Genomic DNA, 21,870 nt, shown 5'->3' with positions numbered 1-21,870 from the left:
CCAGCTGACGGTGCTGGACCTCGGATACCGAGATGGAGGCACCTAGGCCAAAGGCTGTGGCGAGAACCAGCAGACAGTGCTGGCACCCGGATGGGTAGCAGAAGGAACAAGAGCCAATGGCACTACCGAGGACCAACTGACGGTGCTGGACCACAGTTACTAAGCAGAAGGTACCTGTGCTAAAAAGCACTACCAAGGACCAGCTGACGGTGCTGGACCTCGGATACCAAGATGGAGGCACCTAGGCCAAAGGCTGTGGCGAGAACCAGCAGACAGTGCTGGCACCCGGATGGGTAGCAGAAGGAACAAGAGCCAATGGCACTACCGAGGACCAACTGACGGTGCTGGACCACGGTTACTAAGCAGAAGGTACCTGTGCTAAAAAGCACTACCAAGGACCAGCTGACGGTGCTGGACCTCGGATACCGAGATGGAGGCACCTAGGCCAAAGGCTGTGGCGAGAACCAGCAGACAGTGCTGGCACCCGGATGGGTAGCAGAAGGAACAAGAACCAATGGCACTACCGAGGACCAACTGACGGTGCTGGACCACGGTTACTAAGCAGAAGGTACCTGTGCTAAAAAGCACTACCAAGGACCAGCTGACGGTGCTGGACTTCGGATACCGAGATGGAGGCACCTAGGCCAAAGGCTCTGGCAAGAACCAGCAGACAGTGCTGGAACCCGGGTGGGTAGCAGAAGGTACCCATTCAAAGCAAAGTAGTCAGGCCGCAAGCCGGCCGCAGTTACCGAAACCCACAGTCCTACAGGGGGTCCATGTCCCATTGGCACTACGGATCCAGCCTTCAGTGCCAGTTCCCGCAGCCCACATAGGAGTCACCTAAACTGCAGGCACCGTAAAGTCGGCTAACCCGGCCGCAAGACGACAGGACAACGGATTGGTGGCATAGTGACCTTGACACTACCCGGAAACAGCAGGCGTGCTGAAAACAGGCTGGGCAACAGGGAGTACCCGTGCCAAAGACACTGCCGAGAACCAGCTGACGGTGCTGGAACCCAGATGGGTAGCAAAAGCTACAAGAGCCAATGGCACTACCGAGGAACAGCTGATGGTGCTGGACCACGGTTACTAGGCAGGAGGTACCTGTGCTAAAAAGCACTACCAAGGACCAGCTGACGGTGCTGGACTTCGGATACCGAGATGGAGGCACCTAGGCCAAAGGCTCTGGCGAGAACCAGCAGACAGTGCTGGCACCCGGATGGGTAGCAAAAGGAACAAGAGCCAATGGCACTACCGAAGACCAACTGACGGTGCTGGACCACGGTTACTAAGCAGAAGGTACTTGTGCTAAAAAGCACTACCAAGGACCAGCTGACGGTGCTGGACCTCGGATACCGAGATGGAGGCACCTAGGCCAAAGGCTGTGGCGAGAATCAGCAGACAGTGCTGGCACCCGGATGGGTAGCAGAAGGAACAAGAGCCAATGGCACTACCGAGGACCAAATGACGGTGCTGGACCACGGTTACTAAGCAGAAGGTACCTGTGCTAAAAAGCACTACCAAGGACCAGCTGACGGTGCTGGACTTCGGATACCGAGATGGAGGCACCTAGGCCAAAGGCTCTGGTGAGAACCAGCAGGCAGTGCTGGAACCCGGGTGGGTAGCAGAAGGTACCCATTCAAAGCAAAGTAGCCAGGCCGCAAGCCGGCCACGGTTACCGAAACCCACAGTCCTACAGGGGGTCCATGTCCCATTGGCACTACGGATCCAGTCTTCAGTGCCAGTTCCCACAGCCCACATAGGAGTCACCTAAACTGCAGGCACCGTAGAGTCGGCTAACCCGGCCGCAAGATGACAGGACAACGGATTGGTGGCATAGTGACCTTGACACTACCCGGAAACAGCAGGCGTGCTGAAAACAGGCTGGGCAACAGGGAGTACCCATGCCAAAGACACTGCCGAGAACCGGCTGACGGTGCTGGAACCCAGATGGGTAGCAAAAGCTACAAGAGCCAATGGCACTACCGAGGACCAACTGACGGTGCTGGACCACGGTTACTAAGCAGAAGGTACCTGTGCTAAAAAGCACTACCAAGGACCAGCTGACGGTGCTGGACTTCGGATACCGAGATGGAGGCACCTAGGCCAAAGGCTCTGGCGAGAACCTGCAGACAGTGCTGGAACCCGGGTGGGTAGCAGAAGGTACCCATTCAAAGCAAAGTAGTCAGGCCGCAAGACGGCCGCAGTTACCGAAACCCACAGTCCTACAGGGGGTCCATGTCCCATTGGCACTACGGATCCAGCCTTCAGTGCCAGTTCCCGCAGCCCACATAGGAGTCACCTAAACTGTAGGCACCGTAGAGTCGGCTAACCCGGCCGCAAGACGACAGGACAACGGATTGGTGGCATAGTGACCTTGACATTACCCGGAAACAGCAGGCGTGCTGAAAACAGGCTGGGCAACAGGGAGTATCCGTGCCAAAGACACTGCCGAGAACCAGCTGACGGTGCTGGAACCCAGATGGGTAGCAAAAGCTACAAGAGCCAATGGCACTACCGAGGAACAGCTGATGGTGCTGGACCACGGTTATTAGGCAGGAGGTACCTGTGCTAAAAAGCACTACCAAGGACCAGCTGACGGTGCTGGACTTCGGATACCGAGATGGAGGCACCTAGGCCAAAGGCTCTGGCGAGAACCAGCAGACAGTGCTGGAACCCGGGTGGGTAGCAGAAGGTACCCATTCAAAGCAAAGTAGCCAGGCCGCAAGCCGGCCGCAGTTACCGAAACCCACAGTCCTACAGTGGGTCCATGTCCCATTGGCACTACGGATCCAGCCTTCAGTGCCAGTTCCCGCAGCCCACATAGGAGTCACCTAAACTGCAGGCACCGTAGAATCAGCTAACCCGGCCGCAAGATGACAGGACAACGGATTGGTGGCATAGTGACCTTGACACTACCCGGAAACAGCAGGCGTGCTGAAAACAGGCTGGGCAACAGGGAGTACCCGTGCCAAAGACACTGCCGAGAACCAGCTGACGGTGCTGGAACCCAGATGGGTAGCAAAAGCTACAAGAGCCAATGGCACTACCGAGGACCAACTGACGGTGCTGGACCTCGGTTACTAAGCAGAAGGTACCTGTGCTAAAAAGCACTACCAAGGACCAGCTGACGGTGCTGGACCTCGGATACCGAGATGGAGGCACCTAGGCCAAAGGCTGTGGCGAGAACCAGCAGACAGTGCTGGCACCCGGATGGGTAGCAGAAGGAACAAGAGCCAATGGCACTACCGAGGACCAACTGACGGTGCTGGACCACGGTTACTAAGCAGAAGGTAACTGTGCTAAAAAGCACTACCAAGGACCAGCTGACGGTGCTGGACCTCGGATACCAAGATGGAGGCACCTAGGCCAAAGGCTGTGGCGAGAACCAGCAGACAGTGCTGGCACCCGGATGGGTAGCAGAAGGAACAAGAGCCAATGGCACTACCGAGGACCAACTGACGGTGCTGGACCACGGTTACTAAGCAGAAGGTACCTGTGCTAAAAAGCACTACCAAGGACCAGCTGACGGTGCTGGACCTCGGATACCGAGATGGAGGCACCTAGGCCAAAGGCTGTGGCGAGAACCAGCAGACAGTGCTGGCACCCGGATGGGTAGCAGAAGGAACAAGAACCAATGGCACTACCGAGGACCAACTGACGGTGCTGGACCACGGTTACTAAGCAGAAGGTACCTGTGCTAAAAAGCACTACCAAGGACCAGCTGACGGTGCTGGACTTCGGATACCGAGATGGAGGCACCTAGGCCAAAGGCTCTGGCAAGAACCAGCAGACAGTGCTGGAACCCGGGTGGGTAGCAGAAGGTACCCATTCAAAGCAAAGTAGTCAGGCCGCAAGCCGGCCGCAGTTACCGAAACCCACAGTCCTACAGGGGGTCCATGTCCCATTGGCACTACGGATCCAGCCTTCAGTGCCAGTTCCCGCAGCCCACATAGGAGTCACCTAAACTGCAGGCACCGTAAAGTCGGCTAACCCGGCCGCAAGACGACAGGACAACGGATTGGTGGCATAGTGACCTTGACACTACCCGGAAACAGCAGGCGTGCTGAAAACAGGCTGGGCAACAGGGAGTACCCGTGCCAAAGACACTGCCGAGAACCAGCTGATGGTGCTGGAACCCAGATGGGTAGCAAAAGCTACAAGAGCCAATGGCACTACCGAGGAACAGCTGATGGTGCTGGACCACGGTTACTAGGCAGGAGGTACCTGAGCTAAAAAGCACTACCAAGGACCAGCTGACGGTGCTGGACTTCGGATACCGAGATGGAGGCACCTAGGCCAAAGGCTCTGGCGAGAACCAGCAGACAGTGCTGGCACCCGGATGGGTAGCAAAAGGAACAAGAGCCAATGGCACTACCGAAGACCAACTGACGGTGCTGGACCACGGTTACTAAGCAGAAGGTACTTGTGCTAAAAAGCACTACCAAGGACCAGCTGACGGTGCTGGACCTCGGATACCGAGATGGAGGCACCTAGGCCAAAGGCTGTGGCGAGAATCAGCAGACAGTGCTGGCACCCGGATGGGTAGCAGAAGGAACAAGAGCCAATGGCACTACCGAGGACCAAATGACGGTGCTGGACCACGGTTACTAAGCAGAAGGTACCTGTGCTAAAAAGCACTACCAAGGACCAGCTGACGGTGCTGGACTTCGGATACCGAGATGGAGGCACCTAGGCCAAAGGCTCTGGTGAGAACCAGCAGGCAGTGCTGGAACCCGGGTGGGTAGCAGAAGGTACCCATTCAAAGCAAAGTAGCCAGGCCGCAAGCCGGCCACGGTTACCGAAACCCACAGTCCTACAGGGGGTCCATGTCCCATTGGCACTACGGATCCAGTCTTCAGTGCCAGTTCCCACAGCCCACATAGGAGTCACCTAAACTGCAGGCACCGTAGAGTCGGCTAACCCGGCCGCAAGATGACAGGACAACGGATTGGTGGCATAGTGACCTTGACACTACCCGGAAACAGCAGGCGTGCTGAAAACAGGCTGGGCAACAGGGAGTACCCATGCCAAAGACACTGCCGAGAACCGGCTGACGGTGCTGGAACCCAGATGGGTAGCAAAAGCTACAAGAGCCAATGGCACTACCGAGGACCAACTGACGGTGCTGGACCACGGTTACTAAGCAGAAGGTACCTGTGCTAAAAAGCACTACCAAGGACCAGCTGACGGTGCTGGACTTCGGATACCGAGATGGAGGCACCTAGGCCAAAGGCTCTGGCGAGAACCTGCAGACAGTGCTGGAACCCGGGTGGGTAGCAGAAGGTACCCATTCAAAGCAAAGTAGTCAGGCCGCAAGACGGCCGCAGTTACCGAAACCCACAGTCCTACAGGGGGTCCATGTCCCATTGGCACTACGGATCCAGCCTTCAGTGCCAGTTCCCGCAGCCCACATAGGAGTCACCTAAACTGCAGGCACCGTAGAATCAGCTAACCCGGCCGCAAGATGACAGGACAACGGATTGGTGGCATAGTGACCTTGACACTACCCGGAAACAGCAGGCGTGCTGAAAACAGGCTGGGCAACAGGGAGTACCCGTGCCAAAGACACTGCCGAGAACCAGCTGACGGTGCTGGAACCCAGATGGGTAGCAAAAGCTACAAGAGCCAATGGCACTACCGAGGACCAACTGACGGTGCTGGACCTCGGTTACTAAGCAGAAGGTACCTGTGCTAAAAAGCACTACCAAGGACCAGCTGACGGTGCTGGACCTCGGATACCGAGATGGAGGCACCTAGGCCAAAGGCTGTGACGAGAACCAGCAGACAGTGCTGGCACCCGGATGGGTAGCAGAAGGAACAAGAGCCAATGGCACTACCGAGGACCAACTGACGGTGCTGGACCACGGTTACTAAGCAGAAGGTACCTGTGCTAAAAAGCACTACCAAGGACCAGCTGACGGTGCTGGACCTCGGATACCAAGATGGAGGCACCTAGGCCAAAGGCTGTGGCGAGAACCAGCAGACAGTGCTGGCACCCGGATGGGTAGCAGAAGGAACAAGAGCCAATGGCACTACCGAGGACCAACTGACGGTGCTGGACCACGGTTACTAAGCAGAAGGTACCTGTGCTAAAAAGCACTACCAAGGACCAGCTGACGGTGCTGGACCTCGGATACCGAGATGGAGGCACCTAGGCCAAAGGCTGTGGCGAGAACCAGCAGACAGTGCTGGCACCCGGATGGGTAGCAGAAGGAACAAGAACCAATGGCACTACCGAGGACCAACTGACGGTGCTGGACCACGGTTACTAAGCAGAAGGTACCTGTGCTAAAAAGCACTACCAAGGACCAGCTGACGGTGCTGGACTTCGGATACCGAGATGGAGGCACCTAGGCCAAAGGCTCTGGCAAGAACCAGCAGACAGTGCTGGAACCCGGGTGGGTAGCAGAAGGTACCCATTCAAAGCAAAGTAGTCAGGCCGCAAGCCGGCCGCAGTTACCGAAACCCACAGTCCTACAGGGGGTCCATGTCCCATTGGCACTACGGATCCAGCCTTCAGTGCCAGTTCCCGCAGCCCACATAGGAGTCACCTAAACTGCAGGCACCGTAAAGTCGGCTAACCCGGCCGCAAGACGACAGGACAACGGATTGGTGGCATAGTGACCTTGACACTACCCGGAAACAGCAGGCGTGCTGAAAACAGGCTGGGCAACAGGGAGTACCCGTGCCAAAGACACTGCCGAGAACCAGCTGACGGTGCTGGAACCCAGATGGGTAGCAAAAGCTACAAGAGCCAATGGCACTACCGAGGAACAGCTGATGGTGCTGGACCACGGTTACTAGGCAGGAGGTACCTGTGCTAAAAAGCACTACCAAGGACCAGCTGACGGTGCTGGACTTCGGATACCGAGATGGAGGCACCTAGGCCAAAGGCTCTGGCGAGAACCAGCAGACAGTGCTGGCACCCGGATGGGTAGCAAAAGGAACAAGAGCCAATGGCACTACCGAAGACCAACTGACGGTGCTGGACCACGGTTACTAAGCAGAAGGTACTTGTGCTAAAAAGCACTACCAAGGACCAGCTGACGGTGCTGGACCTCGGATACCGAGATGGAGGCACCTAGGCCAAAGGCTGTGGCGAGAATCAGCAGACAGTGCTGGCACCCGGATGGGTAGCAGAAGGAACAAGAGCCAATGGCACTACCGAGGACCAAATGACGGTGCTGGACCACGGTTACTAAGCAGAAGGTACCTGTGCTAAAAAGCACTACCAAGGACCAGCTGACGGTGCTGGACTTCGGATACCGAGATGGAGGCACCTAGGCCAAAGGCTCTGGTGAGAACCAGCAGGCAGTGCTGGAACCCGGGTGGGTAGCAGAAGGTACCCATTCAAAGCAAAGTAGCCAGGCCGCAAGCCGGCCACGGTTACCGAAACCCACAGTCCTACAGGGGGTCCATGTCCCATTGGCACTACGGATCCAGTCTTCAGTGCCAGTTCCCACAGCCCACATAGGAGTCACCTAAACTGCAGGCACCGTAGAGTCGGCTAACCCGGCCGCAAGATGACAGGACAACGGTTTGTTGGCATAGTGACCTTGACACTACCCGGAAACAGCAGGCGTGCTGAAAACAGGCTGGGCAACAGGGAGTACCCATGCCAAAGACACTGCCGAGAACCGGCTGACGGTGCTGGAACCCAGATGGGTAGCAAAAGCTACAAGAGCCAATGGCACTACCGAGGACCAACTGACGGTGCTGGACCACGGTTACTAAGCAGAAGGTACCTGTGCTAAAAAGCACTACCAAGGACCAGCTGACGGTGCTGGACTTCGGATACCGAGATGGAGGCACCTAGGCCAAAGGCTCTGGCGAGAACCTGCAGACAGTGCTGGAACCCGGGTGGGTAGCAGAAGGTACCCATTCAAAGCAAAGTAGTCAGGCCGCAAGACGGCCGCAGTTACCGAAACCCACAGTCCTACAGGGGGTCCATGTCCCATTGGCACTACGGATCCAGCCTTCAGTGCCAGTTCCCGCAGCCCACATAGGAGTCACCTAAACTGTAGGCACCGTAGAGTCGGCTAACCCGGCCGCAAGACGACAGGACAACGGATTGGTGGCATAGTGACCTTGACATTACCCGGAAACAGCAGGCGTGCTGAAAACAGGCTGGGCAACAGGGAGTATCCGTGCCAAAGACACTGCCGAGAACCAGCTGACGGTGCTGGAACCCAGATGGGTAGCAAAAGCTACAAGAGCCAATGGCACTACCGAGGAACAGCTGATGGTGCTGGACCACGGTTACTAGGCAGGAGGTACCTGTGCTAAAAAGCACTACCAAGGACCAGCTGACGGTGCTGGACTTCGGATACCGAGATGGAGGCACCTAGGCCAAAGGCTCTGGCGAGAACCAGCAGACAGTGCTGGAACCCGGGTGGGTAGCAGAAGGTACCCATTCAAAGCAAAGTAGCCAGGCCGCAAGCCGGCCGCAGTTACCGAAACCCACAGTCCTACAGTGGGTCCATGTCCCATTGGCACTACGGATCCAGCCTTCAGTGCCAGTTCCCGCAGCCCACATAGGAGTCACCTAAACTGCAGGCACCGTAGAATCAGCTAACCCGGCCGCAAGATGACAGGACAACGGATTGGTGGCATAGTGACCTTGACACTACCCGGAAACAGCAGGCGTGCTGAAAACAGGCTGGGCAACAGGGAGTACCCGTGCCAAAGACACTGCCGAGAACCAGCTGACGGTGCTGGAACCCAGATGGGTAGCAAAAGCTACAAGAGCCAATGGCACTACCGAGGACCAACTGACGGTGCTGGACCTCGGTTACTAAGCAGAAGGTACCTGTGCTAAAAAGCACTACCAAGGACCAGCTGACGGTGCTGGACCTCGGATACCGAGATGGAGGCACCTAGGCCAAAGGCTGTGGCGAGAACCAGCAGACAGTGCTGGCACCCGGATGGGTAGCAGAAGGAACAAGAGCCAATGGCACTACCGAGGACCAACTGACGGTGCTGGACCACGGTTACTAAGCAGAAGGTACCTGTGCTAAAAAGCACTACCAAGGACCAGCTGACGGTGCTGGACCTCGGATACCAAGATGGAGGCACCTAGGCCAAAGGCTGTGGCGAGAACCAGCAGACAGTGCTGGCACCCGGATGGGTAGCAGAAGGAACAAGAGCCAATGGCACTACCGAGGACCAACTGACGGTGCTGGACCACGGTTACTAAGCAGAAGGTACCTGTGCTAAAAAGCACTACCAAGGACCAGCTGACGGTGCTGGACCTCGGATACCGAGATGGAGGCACCTAGGCCAAAGGCTGTGGCGAGAACCAGCAGACAGTGCTGGCACCCGGATGGGTAGCAGAAGGAACAAGAACCAATGGCACTACCGAGGACCAACTGACGGTGCTGGACCACGGTTACTAAGCAGAAGGTACCTGTGCTAAAAAGCACTACCAAGGACCAGCTGACGGTGCTGGACTTCGGATACCGAGATGGAGGCACCTAGGCCAAAGGCTCTGGCAAGAACCAGCAGACAGTGCTGGAACCCGGGTGGGTAGCAGAAGGTACCCATTCAAAGCAAAGTAGTCAGGCCGCAAGCCGGCCGCAGTTACCGAAACCCACAGTCCTACAGGGGGTCCATGTCCCATTGGCACTACGGATCCAGCCTTCAGTGCCAGTTCCCGCAGCCCACATAGGAGTCACCTAAACTGCAGGCACCGTAAAGTCGGCTAACCCGGCCGCAAGACGACAGGACAACGGATTGGTGGCATAGTGACCTTGACACTACCCGGAAACAGCAGGCGTGCTGAAAACAGGCTGGGCAACAGGGAGTACCCGTGCCAAAGACACTGCCGAGAACCAGCTGACGGTGCTGGAACCCAGATGGGTAGCAAAAGCTACAAGAGCCAATGGCACTACCGAGGAACAGCTGATGGTGCTGGACCACGGTTACTAGGCAGGAGGTACCTGTGCTAAAAAGCACTACCAAGGACCAGCTGACGGTGCTGGACTTCGGATACCGAGATGGAGGCACCTAGGCCAAAGGCTCTGGCGAGAACCAGCAGACAGTGCTGGCACCCGGATGGGTAGCAAAAGGAACAAGAGCCAATGGCACTACCGAAGACCAACTGACGGTGCTGGACCACGGTTACTAAGCAGAAGGTACTTGTGCTAAAAAGCACTACCAAGGACCAGCTGACGGTGCTGGACCTCGGATACCGAGATGGAGGCACCTAGGCCAAAGGCTGTGGCGAGAATCAGCAGACAGTGCTGGCACCCGGATGGGTAGCAGAAGGAACAAGAGCCAATGGCACTACCGAGGACCAAATGACGGTGCTGGACCACGGTTACTAAGCAGAAGGTACCTGTGCTAAAAAGCACTACCAAGGACCAGCTGACGGTGCTGGACTTCGGATACCGAGATGGAGGCACCTAGGCCAAAGGCTCTGGTGAGAACCAGCAGGCAGTGCTGGAACCCGGGTGGGTAGCAGAAGGTACCCATTCAAAGCAAAGTAGCCAGGCCGCAAGCCGGCCACGGTTACCGAAACCCACAGTCCTACAGGGGGTCCATGTCCCATTGGCACTACGGATCCAGTCTTCAGTGCCAGTTCCCACAGCCCACATAGGAGTCACCTAAACTGCAGGCACCGTAGAGTCGGCTAACCCGGCCGCAAGATGACAGGACAACGGATTGGTGGCATAGTGACCTTGACACTACCCGGAAACAGCAGGCGTGCTGAAAACAGGCTGGGCAACAGGGAGTACCCATGCCAAAGACACTGCCGAGAACCGGCTGACGGTGCTGGAACCCAGATGGGTAGCAAAAGCTACAAGAGCCAATGGCACTACCGAGGACCAACTGACGGTGCTGGACCACGGTTACTAAGCAGAAGGTACCTGTGCTAAAAAGCACTACCAAGGACCAGCTGACGGTGCTGGACTTCGGATACCGAGATGGAGGCACCTAGGCCAAAGGCTCTGGCGAGAACCTGCAGACAGTGCTGGAACCCGGGTGGGTAGCAGAAGGTACCCATTCAAAGCAAAGTAGTCAGGCCGCAAGACGGCCGCAGTTACCGAAACCCACAGTCCTACAGGGGGTCCATGTCCCATTGGCACTACGGATCCAGCCTTCAGTGCCAGTTCCCGCAGCCCACATAGGAGTCACCTAAACTGCAGGCACCGTAGAATCAGCTAACCCGGCCGCAAGATGACAGGACAACGGATTGGTGGCATAGTGACCTTGACACTACCCGGAAACAGCAGGCGTGCTGAAAACAGGCTGGGCAACAGGGAGTACCCGTGCCAAAGACACTGCCGAGAACCAGCTGACGGTGCTGGAACCCAGATGGGTAGCAAAAGCTACAAGAGCCAATGGCACTACCGAGGACCAACTGACGGTGCTGGACCTCGGTTACTAAGCAGAAGGTACCTGTGCTAAAAAGCACTACCAAGGACCAGCTGACGGTGCTGGACCTCGGATACCGAGATGGAGGCACCTAGGCCAAAGGCTGTGACGAGAACCAGCAGACAGTGCTGGCACCCGGATGGGTAGCAGAAGGAACAAGAGCCAATGGCACTACCGAGGACCAACTGACGGTGCTGGACCACGGTTACTAAGCAGAAGGTACCTGTGCTAAAAAGCACTACCAAGGACCAGCTGACGGTGCTGGACCTCGGATACCAAGATGGAGGCACCTAGGCCAAAGGCTGTGGCGAGAACCAGCAGACAGTGCTGGCACCCGGATGGGTAGCAGAAGGAACAAGAGCCAATGGCACTACCGAGGACCAACTGACGGTGCTGGACCACGGTTACTAAGCAGAAGGTACCTGTGCTAAAAAGCACTACCAAGGACCAGCTGACGGTGCTGGACCTCGGATACCGAGATGGAGGCACCTAGGCCAAAGGCTGTGGCGAGAACCAGCAGACAGTGCTGGCACCCGGATGGGTAGCAGAAGGAACAAGAACCAATGGCACTACCGAGGACCAACTGACGGTGCTGGACCACGGTTACTAAGCAGAAGGTACCTGTGCTAAAAAGCACTACCAAGGACCAGCTGACGGTGCTGGACTTCGGATACCGAGATGGAGGCACCTAGGCCAAAGGCTCTGGCAAGAACCAGCAGACAGTGCTGGAACCCGGGTGGGTAGCAGAAGGTACCCATTCAAAGCAAAGTAGTCAGGCCGCAAGCCGGCCGCAGTTACCGAAACCCACAGTCCTACAGGGGGTCCATGTCCCATTGGCACTACGGATCCAGCCTTCAGTGCCAGTTCCCGCAGCCCACATAGGAGTCACCTAAACTGCAGGCACCGTAAAGTCGGCTAACCCGGCCGCAAGACGACAGGACAACGGATTGGTGGCATAGTGACCTTGACACTACCCGGAAACAGCAGGCGTGCTGAAAACAGGCTGGGCAACAGGGAGTACCCGTGCCAAAGACACTGCCGAGAACCAGCTGACGGTGCTGGAACCCAGATGGGTAGCAAAAGCTACAAGAGCCAATGGCACTACCGAGGAACAGCTGATGGTGCTGGACCACGGTTACTAGGCAGGAGGTACCTGTGCTAAAAAGCACTACCAAGGACCAGCTGACGGTGCTGGACTTCGGATACCGAGATGGAGGCACCTAGGCCAAAGGCTCTGGCGAGAACCAGCAGACAGTGCTGGAACCCGGGTGGGTAGCAGAAGGTACCCATTCAAAGCAAAGTAGCCAGGCCGCAAGCCGGCCGCAGTTACTGAAACCCACAGTCCTACAGGGGGTCCATGTCCCATTGGCACTACGGATCCAGCCTTCAGTGCCAGTTCCCGCAGCCCACATAGGAGTCACCTAAACTGCAGGCACCGTAGAATCAGCTAACCCGGCCGCAAGATGACAGGACAACGGATTGGTGGCATAGTGACCTTGACACTACCCGGAAACAGCAGGCGTGCTGAAAACAGGCTGGGCAACAGGGAGTACCCGTGCCAAAGACACTGCCGAGAACCAGCTGACGGTGCTGGAACCCAGATGGGTAGCAAAAGCTACAAGAGCCAATGGCACTACCGAGGACCAACTGACGGTGCTGGACCACGGTTACTAAGCAGAAGGTACCTGTGCTAAAAAGCACTACCAAGGACCAGCTGACGGTGCTGGACTTCGGATACTGAGATGGAGGCACCTAGGCCAAAGGCTCTGGCGAGAACCAGCAGATAGTGCTGGAACCCGGGTGGGTAGCAGAAGGTACCCATTCAAAGCAAAGTAGCCAGGCCGCAAGCCGGCCACAGTTACCAAAACCCACTGTCCTACAGGGGGTCCATGTCCCATTGGCACTACGTATCCAGCCTTCAGTGCCAGTTCCCGCAGCCCACATAGGAGTCACCTAAACTGCAGGCACCGTAGAGTCGGCTAACCCGGCCGCAAGATGACAGGACAACGGATTGGTGGCATAGTGACCTTGACACTACCCGGAAACAGCAGGCGTGCTGGAACCAGGCTGGGCAACAGGGAGTACCCGTGCCAAAGACACTGCCGAGAACCAGCTGGCATTGTTGGAGCCCAGGGACAATCATGGTGTAGGCCGAGGCCTACTTGGTGGTAGTTTTAGATTGTTTGTAGGCTACAACAGACTGTCAACGTGCTCCAATTAGGCATCTGTCTCCACTCTGTTTCCAGGATTTCACGTGACCACCAACACCGCCAGTTTATGCGTACAGTAGCCGTCTGCCCAATCCACACGTGTTCCTGTGTTACTGGTGTTCTGTAATGTCAGCAGATCCCCTGATGTTTGTCTGCCAATGTCTCCTGCTCTGTCCACATTCCCACCACTTGCAGTGAGAAGGTGAACAGCGCAGGTGACAGTGCAGGACACACATTGGGGGATCAGCTCACGCTACAGAACACCAGGAACACAGGAACAAGTGTGGAATGCGTGGACGGCAACTGTGAGCAGGAACTGGCGGTGTTGGAGGTCAGGGGAAATACTAGAGACAGAGTGGAGACAGAGGCCAAATCAGAGAATGTTTAAATCTGAAGTAGTTACAATTTGGAGGCAGCAGCAGTTTGCCCTCCACACAGCAGGGGATCAGCTGACGTTACCGAACCCCACTTTCACATGAACGAGTGTGTTTTTCTGTGTGGACAGCACTTCCGAGCACCAGCTAGCGTTGTTGGAACCCAGGGACAATCAGGGTGCAGGCCGAGGCCTACTAGGAGCCAGGTGTAAAGCTGAGGTATTTTGACTTTGGAGGGAGCAGGACACTTTGCCCTCCACACAGCAGGGGATCAGCCGACGTTACCGACCCCCACTTTCACATGAACGAGTGTGTTTTTCTGTGTGGACAGCACTTCCGAGCAACAACTGATGATGTTGGAGCCCAGGGATAGTCATTTTGTAGGCTGAGGCCAACTTGGAGGCAGTTTAAGATAAGACGTTGTTTGAATTTGGAGGCAGCAGCAGTTTGCCGTACACACAGCAGGGGATCAGCTGACGTTACCGAACCCCACTTACACATGAGCGAGTGTTTTGTCTGTGCGGACAGCACTTCTGAGCCCAACTGGCGGTGTCGGAGCCCAGGGAAAATCAGGTAGTAGGCCGAGGCCTACTTGGTGGCAGTTTGCGATTGTTTCTAGACTACTACTAACTGTCAACGTACTCCAATTAGGCCTCTGTCTTCACTCTGTTTCGAGTATTTCCTTTGGCTTCCAACCACGCCAGTTGCTGCTCTGAAATGCCGTCTGCACAACCCACACTTGTTCCTGTGCTACTGGGGTTCTGTAACACCAGCGTCTCCCTAAAGGTGAGTCAGGCAATGTCTCCTGCTCTGTCCACATTTCCACTACAAGTAGTGGGAATGTAGACAATGCAGGAGACATTGCCATGCTCACCTCTGGAGATGAGCAGATGTTACAGGACCCAGGTAACACAGGAACAAGTGTGGATTGTGCAGATGGCACTTGAGAGCAGGAACAGGCGGTGTTGTAGGCCGAAGGAAATACTCAAAACAGAGTGGAGACAGAGGGCAAATCAGAGAACATATTAAATCAGAGGTAGTCAGAAGTTGTAGGCAGCAGGAGAGTTTGCCGTACACACAGCAGGGGATCAGCTGACGTTACTGAACCCCACTTACACATGAGCGAGTGTTTTGTCTGTGCGCACAGCACTTCTGAGCACCAACTGGCGGTGTCGGAGCCCAGGGAAAATCAGGTAGTAGGTCGAGGCCTACTTGGAGCCAGTTGTAAATCTGAGGTTGTTTGACTGTGGAGGGAGCAGGACACTTTGCCATACACACAGCAGGGGATCAGTTGACGTTACCGAACCCCACTTACACATGAGCGAGTGTTTTGTCTGTGCGGACAGCACTTCTGAGCAACAACGGGCATTGCTGTAGCCCAGGAAAAAAAGTTCAGGTCATAGAAACATGAACACAACAGGAGACCTGGATCCTGTTGCCAGCCAATTATTTATTCTGGAAGAGGACTGGCAAATTCAGGTGAGATCCAGGCCTTGTTCATTTTCACAAAAGTAAGCCGGTCAACATTATCGGCGGATAGTCGCGTGCGACGGTCTGTTACCACACCACCTGCAGCACTAAAGACACGTTCCGATAATACACTGGCAGCAGGGCAAGCCAGCACCTCCAATGCATACTGGCTAAGCTCTGGCCATGTATCCAGCTTAGAAACCCAATACTTGAACGGGGAAGAGCCGTCTGGGAGAACACTAACAGGGCACGACAAGTAGTCTGTCACCATCTGACGGAAACGTTGCCTCCTGCTGACTGGAGCCGTCTGTGATGGTGTAGCCGTTTGTGGCGGTCCCACAAAACTTTTCCACATTTGGGCCATACTGGCCTTGCCTTGTCCTGCGGCACTGCCTCTGCTACCTCTTTGTGCAGAGCTTCCTCCACTGCCTCTACCCACATGGCTGCTTTGAAAAGCACTACCAGCAACACTTGCGGGGGGAATGGAGAACATGATGGCCTGCACAAGTGTTTCTTGGTACTCCCGCATTTTTCGCTCCCGGTTCAACTGTGGTATGAGGCTTTGTAAGTTGTTCCGGTAGCGAGGATCTAGGAGGGTGTACACCGAATAATCAGCCGTGTGGAGAATGTTGGCGATGCGGCGGTCATTTAACAAGCACTTGAGCATGAAATCAACCATGTGCTGCAGACTGCCAACTGGACCGGAAACACTGTCCCCAGCTTGAGGCAGCATCTCTGCCTGCTCAGCATCACCCCACCCTCGCTGTACACACTGACTACTAGAGCCTTGTGTACCTCCCTCCTCTGGAGAGATGTGTTCCTCCTCCACCATTGACTCCTCGTCATCCTCCTCACTAAGTGTCCCCTGCCTGGGCCTTTGTGTGGAAGCACGTTGCGCGGATTTGCCAGAAGCAGATGGCATTTCTGACTGCTCATCCTCGACCTCTTCAAAAACCTCCTCACTTAGTGCTTGTAAGGTTTTTTGAAGCAGACAGATGAGGGGGACAGTCATGCTGATTAGTGCATCATCTGCACTGGCCATCCGCGTGGAGTCATCGAAGGCACGCAAAACTTGGCAGATGTCCCTCATAGTGGCCCACTCAGTGGTGGTGAAGTGTGTCCGGCGCACAGTGCGACTTGTTTGCGCCTGATGCAGCTGGTACTCCATTACTGCTGCCTGCTGCTCACACAACCGCTCCAACATATGTAACATTGAATTCCACCTGGTGGGGAGGTCACATATGATGCGATGTTCTGGCAGGCGGAAACGTCGTTGCAGAGATGCAATGCGTGATCTTGCCATGCTGGAACGCCGCAAGTGAGCACACTCTAGGCGAACCTTGTGCAGCAGTGCATCAAGATCCGGATAGTCCCTCAGAAAGCTCTGCATGACCAAATTGAGCACGTGTGCCAGACATGGTATGTGAGTGAGGTTGCCTAGGCCCAGAGCTGCCACTAGATTTTGGCCATTGTCACTCACTACCAAACCTGGCTGGAGATTCGCTGGCACAAACCACACATCGCTCTCCTGCTTGATGGCATTCCAGAGCTCCTGTGTTGTGTGGCTGATTCCCCAAAGAAATTAATTTAAGGACAGCCTGTTGACGTTTGGCCACACCTGTGCTCATATCTGGCCTAACAGGCTCACGCAGTGCTGATTCCGAGGAACTAGAGTAGGAGGAGGACTCAATATGTACAGACTGCATTCCTGCAATCCTTGGAGTTGGCAGAATACGTACAGAGCCACTCTCCAGATCTGTACCCGGCTCCACAACATTGACCCAATGGGCAGTGAGGGAAAGGTATCGTCCCTGTCCATGGCTACTGGCCAACGCATCGGTGGTCAGGTGGACCTTGCTACTGACGGCATTTAGTAGCGCATTTTTAATTTTTCCCTCCACATGCTTTTGCAGGGCAGGGACGGCTTGCCTGCTGAAATAAAAGTGGCTGGGCACATTGTATTGTGGAACTGCCAATGACATAAAGTTCCGGAAGGTGTCAGTCTCCACCAGCCTGAATGACAGCATCTCAAGGGCCAGTAGTTTGGCAATGCCAGCATTCAGAGCCAGTGCACGGGGATGGTTTGCCGAGTATGGCCGCTTTTTCTCCCATGCCTGTGCTACCGATTGCTGGTGAGTGGCCTGGGAGTGTGCTGATGACTGCGAACGTGGTTCAGTGGGTGGAATTTCACTGGGTCTCTGGACAACAGTGGCAGTGGTTCTTCCATGGTTCCAGTGAGGAAGCCGAACCAGCTGTGTGTGAGCTGGAGGAAGAGGCCCCAACACGAGCTGAAGAGGTGGTAGGTGCTGCTGAAGGTTGGCCTACATCTTCAGTGTGTCTGTGTAACTCCACCTCGTGCTTGGTACGCACATGTTTCCACATATTTGTGGTATTGAGGTTGCTCAGAATTTTCCCTCGTTTCACTTTCTGATGACACAGCTTGCATTTGACAAAGCAAATGTTATCTGCAATTGTGTCAAAAAAAGACCACGCACTGCAAGTCCTGGGAGCACCCGTTTTGTGTTTTGGAAGAGGATTGCTCCTCACGGGTGCCAAAGTGGAGGCTACAGGCAACCAAGTCTGCCCCCGCCCTCTCCCTCCTCTTTTGGCCGTTCGGGGAATCTCTTCCTCAGAGCTGCTCCCACCACCTTCCTGTGGCTGACGCCATGATGGGTCAAGGACCTCATCCTCTCCACTCCCCTCTTCAAGCACCGGCTGGTCCTGGGTTGTCTCGCCAGCACCGTACGCACCAGAAATTGGCAACTGAGTCTCATCATCATCAGATGAGCACTGAGGTGTGCTGACAATAGTCACTGGCCCACCCGCCTCTTCAGATTCAGAGGGACAAAGCAGTTGCGCATCACTGCATACTCCTTCTTCTTCACGCTCTAGAATGCTGCTTGGCTGGCCACCTCTTTCCAAGCCAACAGATTCTGAGAACAGAAGTAAAGATTGAGATGGCTCCTGTCCAGGGCTCTCAGACTGCCTGGGCAATTTAGCAGGTGGTGAAGAGACAGATGGTTGCTCTTCAGTGCTCTGGCCTTGGGAGGATGCGGAAGTCATTGAAGTGGATGCGCTAGCTGCCATCCATCCGACAACGGCTTCAATTTGTTCGTCACGCAGCAGTGGGGTACGGCGAGGTCCTACAAAGCTGCGCATGAAAGACTGTTGCCTGGTAAAAGTGGGGGATGCCGGGTCACTGGTGGCCGCAGCAGACACCGAATCCCCACGTCCTCTCCCTGCTGAATCCCCCCGTCCTCTCCCTGCTGAAACTCCACGGCCATGACCACGTGCCTTACTCCCTGCCTTCTTCATCTTGGTAGACTGATAAAGATAGGCAGAAAAGTAAAAAAGGGGTGGCTTAGTGTTCTTATTCCTGAACACCTGCTAACCAGTATAAGAAACACTAATTTGGCTAAGAGTGTGTGTACTACACTTTAATATGATCTAATGTGGCCTAGACAACTGTAAAGTGGAGTGTTTGGTGAACTTTATTTCCTTTTTTTTTTGGTGGGGGGGAAAGAAAAAGATGTGACCAAAGTTTGAAAGCTATAGTATCAAAAACTTTTTGGAGCGATTACAATGCAGGAAGCTAACCTACAATGCAATTGATGAGGCTCCAAAAAATAGGGTGATACTAGTCTGGCTGGCCCTGAAGGGCACAAGCCAGCAAAAAGGCTCCTCTATCTAATCCTATATAGTATTTGCAACCAACCAATGACAATGGATGCGGTTGGAAGCACACTAATATAGGAGCAAAAATCTGGCTAAATTAGCTGCAAAAAAAGGACTATGTATGAGGCAGTGACGCACGCTGAGCGGACTACAGCTAGCGGTGGCTGTAGAACACACTGCAACGTGAGCTGCACTCACACACAGAGAGACCTATCAGACAGCCAAAAACAGTGCAGAGAAATGGGCTATAGCACTGAAAGGCTGCTGAAAGGCTCCGCTGTCCACTCCTTTAGTGTTTGCAACCAACGTATATGGATATGTATGGAAGCACACTATACAGGAGAAAAAAAAAGCAGCAATAAAAGAAAAATGTGTATGAGGCAGAGACACACGCTGGGCGGCCTACAAGCAGACGTGCCTGCAGGACACACTACACAGCGTGGGTCTGCACTCACACAGCCCTTGCAGACAGCTGTGAACACTGCTGCTAGGCAAAAGAAAGCTACAGTGGTGGTTTATGTAGCCTGGATAAAGCACAATATTGTTTTTAGAATTGCTATTTCTAACTGTCCCTCACAGTCTTCAACAGCAGCCTGTCCCTAACTGAATTCACAGCAGAGTGACCAGAAATGGCAGCTGCAGCGGTTTTTATAGTGCATCATGACATCATTTCAGCAGCCAATCACAGCCATGCCAGTAGTTAACATGCCTACATGCCTAACAGGATGTGCCCACACTTCTGAGGATCCCCATTGGCTGAATCAAATCGAGCGGGCTCCTAGCATTATGGGAACTTCCGATTCCGGTATTCGATATGAAAAAAGTATCGGAACTAAGTATCGGAATTCCGATACAGCTAATATCGGCCGATACCCGATACTTGCGGTATCGGAATGCTCCACACTACTCATCACCCAACAAGCCAATAGCAAATGAAGGGACATAATGTTTTGGTTTTCCGCATTTTTCATATTATTATTATTGGTAGAAGATAAAAGTTAAAGTTAGAAGATATTCAATGACTCAGAGATTAATACGATAAAGACAATGATCGTAATAAGGACAGCTGGTGGTCAGACACCTTCTCCTTTCTCAATCCAGCCAATTGATTTAAGGGAATTGGGGGCTGGATAGCTGGGATCTTACAAAGCTTGTTACACATTGCTGCCTGTATCCTTGTTGTATATGTGATACTAAAACTTGTTCTTTGGTGTATTTCTGTATGTATTAGGAAATTCTGCACTAAGCCAGCTAATGATGATACCAAAGGTGTCGTTGCCCCTGCTCTTCTCTGCACCGATCTCAAAAGGCTACTTGATGAAGATGTTGAAGCCAAGCACATGGCTACCTAAAAAAGTTCCCCATCACCGTCATCAAAAATTGTTATTCGTGAACTGCAGTATACAGGGGGACGGGTGCGCCGCGACAGCCATGACTGGTAACACGGCATCAGTCATGTGAAGACCAGTACCCCTCAAGCTGTTAGCTTGGGATAGCACCTCTGATGCTGCATATGTGTTAAAAAATTTTATCTAGGGGGGAATGTGAAGGGTTAATACTAAAATCAGAGCTTAAGTTTCACTTCTCCATTTCTTTGTAAGGTTTTGTTGTTGTAAGATAAATTTTTGTAATTGGCATGGGCTGTCATGAAACCAGATTGTTCTCATCAGGTGCAAAGATAAGGGAGGTGGGAATGTTAAACTCTGAAGAATATGCCATTATACTACTTTCTACGCTATCTACGTACGGACATATATGTAGTTTCCGGTTTTCTTGCAATATTATTGGCTTATAAAGTGAAATGATTTTATTGGTAGTTGAGAACCTTGCATAATTAAGCAAAATATTATAAAATAAGTGACTACAATAAACGGGTTACCGATCTCTTTGGATCGTCCCATACAGAGACACGTCTCCGTTTGGTCATTTGAGTTGCTAGCAACACTCTGTGGAATAATTTGGACATCACTGGTTCAACCATGAAGGGTTAATTTAACTCTCTCCCTATCACAGCGTCCTGTCCCTAACCGAATTCACAGCAGAGTGAACCCAAAATGGCGGTGGCTTTTATAGTGCATCATGACTTCATTTCAGCAGCCAATCACAGCCATGCCATTAGTTAACATGCCTACATGCCTAACAGGATGTGCCCACACTTCTTATGATTCCTCATTGGCTGAATCAAATCAAACTGGCTCATAGCATTATGGGAACTTCCGATTCCGGTATTCGATATGCAAAAAGTATCGGAATGCTCAAAACTAGTGTTAATATGAATTTCAACCCTTTCAGCAAAAATGTTTTGTTCCTCCCACAATCCTGATAATAGTGATAAATAATGATATACTGGTCTGATGCCAAGTGTGTGATCAATGTTGGAGTAAAATTAATTTACATCCAGCTTGATAAAGCTGTAATTCTCCTGCCATTTTATATTCCTACATTCAACAATCGGTTGCGCAAAATCTTTCAGATATGAAGGAAGGGTAGTCACAATTTATTGGAGAAATAAATCAATGTAATGCAATAATGAACTTGTTAAAGCAAACCTGTCAGCAGTTTTGGCCGATATAAAATACGGCCACTGCCTTTCAGTGCTTATCTACAGCATTCTATAATGCTGTAGAAAAGCCCCTGGTTCGACCTGAAAGATAAAAAAATAAGTTTCATTATACTCACCCGGGGTCTGGTCTGATGGGTGTTGCAGGTCCGGGTCCGGCGCCGCCCTTCTTTTGCTTCATCGCGCCCCGTCATCATGCTCC

This window comes from Dendrobates tinctorius, unplaced genomic scaffold (genome assembly GCF_039654945.1).
Source record: "Dendrobates tinctorius isolate UK_male_01 unplaced genomic scaffold, ASM3965494v1 ptg000097l, whole genome shotgun sequence".
Taxonomy (NCBI): domain Eukaryota; kingdom Metazoa; phylum Chordata; class Amphibia; order Anura; family Dendrobatidae; genus Dendrobates; species Dendrobates tinctorius.
The sequence above is the reverse complement of the archived record's forward strand: the minus strand, read 5'-3'. Positions refer to the sequence as shown.